At 37.2% G+C, this 4,196-nt stretch overlaps 1 long non-coding RNA gene across 1 annotated transcript; it reads left to right on the top strand.

The window, feature by feature from the left end:
* Positions 1-3,587: 3,587 nt before the first annotated feature.
* LOC306893955 lies at positions 3,588-3,934 on the top strand. Its single transcript, XR_013786650.1, has 2 exons — positions 3,588-3,705; positions 3,848-3,934. It is a non-coding gene; the product is annotated as an uncharacterized lncRNA (long non-coding RNA).
* The last annotated feature ends 262 nt before the right edge of the window (positions 3,935-4,196 follow it).

Raw genomic sequence — 4,196 nt, 5'->3', positions numbered from 1 at the left:
CGGTATTGAGGGACAGGCACTACAATGGTTTAGATCTTACTTGTCAGACAGACAATTTGTCCATCTAAATGGGGAATCATCCTATTTAACGCAAGTCAATTATGGATTACCTCAGGGATCGGTTCTGGGACCCGTGCTGTTCTCCATATACATGCTTCCCCTCGGAAACATTATTAAAAAACATGGAATTAGCTTCCATTGCTATGCAGATGATACTCAGCTATATATCTCATCAAGACCAGATGATTCCTCCCAGCTACCCAAATTGGCAGAGTGCATTGAAGATATAAAACATTGGATGACCTGTAATTTCCTTCTATTAAATTCTAATAAAACAGAAATATTACTTATCGGACCAAAGACACGCAAAACAAATATTTCTGATTATAAACTGCAAGTTGAAGGATGTACTGTTACTCCAACAAATACAGTAAAAGATCTAGGCGTTATATTAGACAGCAACCTGTCATTTCCAAATCACATCTCAAATGTCACAAAAACAGCCTTTTTCCACCTAAGAAATGTTGCCAAGTTACGAAATATTCTGTGTGTTGCTGACGCGGAGAAGCTTATTCATGCATTTATGACCTCAAGACTTGACTAATGTAATGCTCTACATAGTGTTTGTCCTGCATCATCAATAAACAAACTACAGTTAGTTCAGAATGCAGCTGCCAGAGTTCTAACCAGGTCCAGAAAATACGATCACATAACCCCAATGTTATCAACCCTTCACTGGCTACACATTAAGTATCGTATTGACTTTAAAGTTCTTTTAATCACTTATAAAGCCTTAAAGGGTTTAGCCCCTACCTACCTAACAGAGCTTCTATCATACTACAACCCATCACGCTCTCTAAGATCTCAAAACGCAGGACTTTTGATAATACCTAGAATAACTAAATCCACCAAAGGGGGTCGAGCTTTCTCATACGTAGCACCTAAACTCTGGAATAGCCTTCCTGATATTATTCGAGGATCAGACACACCCAATTTAAATCTAGATTAAAAACGCATCTTTTCAGCCAAACATTCACTTGATGCAAATATGCTAAATAAACCACCAGGAGATGCTGACATTAGATATTATTTATTAGAATAATTGGATTTATTATATAAAACACCATGTAGTGTGTTTTACCCTTTCTTGGGTTTTTCGTTTTTCCCCTGTAAAGCTGCTTTGGAACAATGCAAATTGTGAAAGGCGCTATATAAATAAAATTGAATTGAATTGAATTGAATCTTCTAAGTCAATTATTTGTTCTGCTGTATTTAAGTGTTTACTTGTCGCGATCAATGCTAATGCTTCTCAATCGAGCTGCTTCTTCTTCGGCTCTTCACACGCGTGGGTGCTGACGCCTAGAGGACAGAAGTGTAAATGAAAACCGACACGTAGCCTTCGACGCACAAGTACAAATTGTGCTTTAAGCTAAAAACTCATAATGGATTGGATGGAACACAGGCAAGGAGACTTATGTTATAAGAAAGGAGAGACTTTACATACAGAAATAGCTCCTTCATATTAACACATGATTGTCACAGAGATCCATATTTATTATGTTGTTGAAATAATTAATTAAGGCTTTATTTAGTTTGTTGCGACTTAACGTTTAGTCATGAGAAGGCTAAAGAGGTTCTTTTGTTTTGTTATGTAACGAATCACTTTTGAAATAAAGTCATCAGACCAGTAACTTGATAACTTTTAAAAGGATGAATCAGTAATCAGTCATTTATAAGACTAACAAACACATGAACAGTACAAGTCAAGTTTATTTATATAGCACTTTTCAATAAAACTTATGGACTATAAGCAAAACATATAAGGTTATACAAGTCAAAACAAAAAAGGTGAAAACACAGAAGATACACACACACACACACAACACGCTGTAATACACACACACAGTGGACATCACCTAGAACATTCTACATTAATGTGTACACAAATAAGTGGACATTTCCCTTAATTCATCTGAGAAGAAAACAAATCTATGTATATTTCAAAACGCAGTTTAACAGTATAAATGACGGTAAAACTGCCCTACACCTAAATAAGGGTTCTGTCATTTTAAAAATATATCCCCTTTACAGCGCAAACATTGTGATCTTCAAACTCTCCTGAAAATGCTTATCAAAATGTGTCTGTTAATGTCATGATTTCAAGTACAGAGTAACATTCACAGTAGCAGAATGAGAATAAACATGTTTTGAATCCGCTTCATTTTAAAGCATATAGTCCACATTGACAATGCAAATTATACAAAGTGTTTTTATTCAGATCTTTCCAAATAAATGTTTTAAACTCTTTTAATTGCTTATTTTACAACATCTATACGACCAGAGGCTTCTCCAACATCATTCCAGTTAAACATTTACTACACACGTGTTCTACGGTTGAAATAATACTTCATACTGTTATAAGTCTGTCTGTCTAAATTGCCCTGTTGGATGTTTGTCACATCCTAAATCCAATAATGATACAGTCAAGCACTGGTTGCCCATATAAGTTAAGCAGCAAAAAACATCAAACATTTTCATCACTAATGTCACCGACTGTCTAAGACATGTGGATATCTGACTTTGAAGACAGACTGAATCGACTATCATTACACATTCTAAACGCCGGATAGAGAGGTTGAGTGAACGTGGTGCGAACGCTGTGGATGAGACTCCATTTTGGATGCTTCCCGTAGAAGGACAACTCTCCTTTCTTGTGATCGACATACACTCCTATTGTACAACAATACTGGAATGATGGAATATTGATCTTATTATTATTATGAAGAAAATAACAATCGAATTTAGAACAGAACAAACTCCAGGACTGATCATTACGTCCAAATGCACACCCAAGAAAGGTTCCTTTTCTACCGATGCTCTTATACGTCACTGCAATTTCAATACCCAACAGACACCATCCACCCCACTCCACCTCCCAGTAACAGGGTCCACTCACACTTTCTCCACACATGACCTCAGACCACCAGTGAAAACTGCCTGGATGATCTGGATACTGCTGGCGTGGATCAGAGGACTTAGCCACTGTGCCTCCTTCATAAAGTCTGATAGAATGATTTGCTGTGTTTGGATCCAGTGTGAACTGACGGAAAACTGATGAAAGAACTCAATGTTACACATCATGCAGCAATGTCAACGTTAGCTGAAGTGAGTCCAACGATTAGACAAACAGCTGATCAAGTCAGTGTTAAAACTTTATTAGCACTGATAACACCCAACAAACGCAGAATGTTCCCCTAACGTTGTTATTCGGTTCGTCCCAGAGCGCCTAGACATCACTGATGTGTGCAAACAGTATTTAAATACATGTTCATCTTCTGTTAAACACGGTGTAAAGGACCACTTTAGAATTTTAAAGTGTTGGGTTATTGGTAAATATTTGTAAACGTTTGTAATTTATTTAAATAATTCTTATTTAAATAATTATTATATTTTGTACGTGATTGACCGGAAATTCTGTGCACCTGTGGTGTTGGGGTTTGTCCCTTTGGTGGCACCGTAGTTTGCACAGGCTAAGATGAGCTTTTACGGTGGCTGTCTGGTGTGAATGACACGCAGCTGTGTTCGATCTTATATGTATTTTTATCTGAGATTGTTTATACATGGACTTAAACAACTTGACGCCCGTTTCATGACGGAAGAAAGGACTATCTTATATTGTTTGCATTCCTTGGTGAGCGCAGCGAGGTATGATATGTTTCATTCATAAAATTGTTTGCACATATGTATGCTTTATTTTTCCGTGTAATAAATGTTTGTGTACTTAATGACTTTGTAACCGTGAGAACAAGTGTGCGAAATGATTGTTGTATGTATGTTTTTAATACAGTTTTCACGGTGCAAAGGTGAGGATGAAGTAAAAGGATGAACGTCATGTTGGTTTGACGAACGAAATAAATAAACACCTTACGCATCAGTCGAGACTCTCTTCTTTGGATCCAAGGGCTGTAACAGTGAAAACTCGTCGCTACATCTGAGTCATCTGCTATGCTGCACGACACGCCATCTTCGTTCCTGAGGTTGCCATTGTTTGCTCCACGCATTCAAGCGAGGTCGTAAGTCAGTAGCACATCTAACAGAGACTACAGATGCGGTGAGAGACTGGTTATCAGAAAAAAAAGAAGAAAAATACAAACGAACTGAACTGTTTATATTTACATGTCCATATCCTGATTGAT

This window comes from Barbatula barbatula (assembly GCF_947034865.1).
Source record: "Barbatula barbatula genome assembly, chromosome: 5".
In the NCBI taxonomy this organism is placed as follows: Eukaryota; Metazoa; Chordata; class Actinopteri; order Cypriniformes; family Nemacheilidae; genus Barbatula; species Barbatula barbatula.
This window is presented reverse-complemented; position numbering and strand designations above follow the sequence as displayed.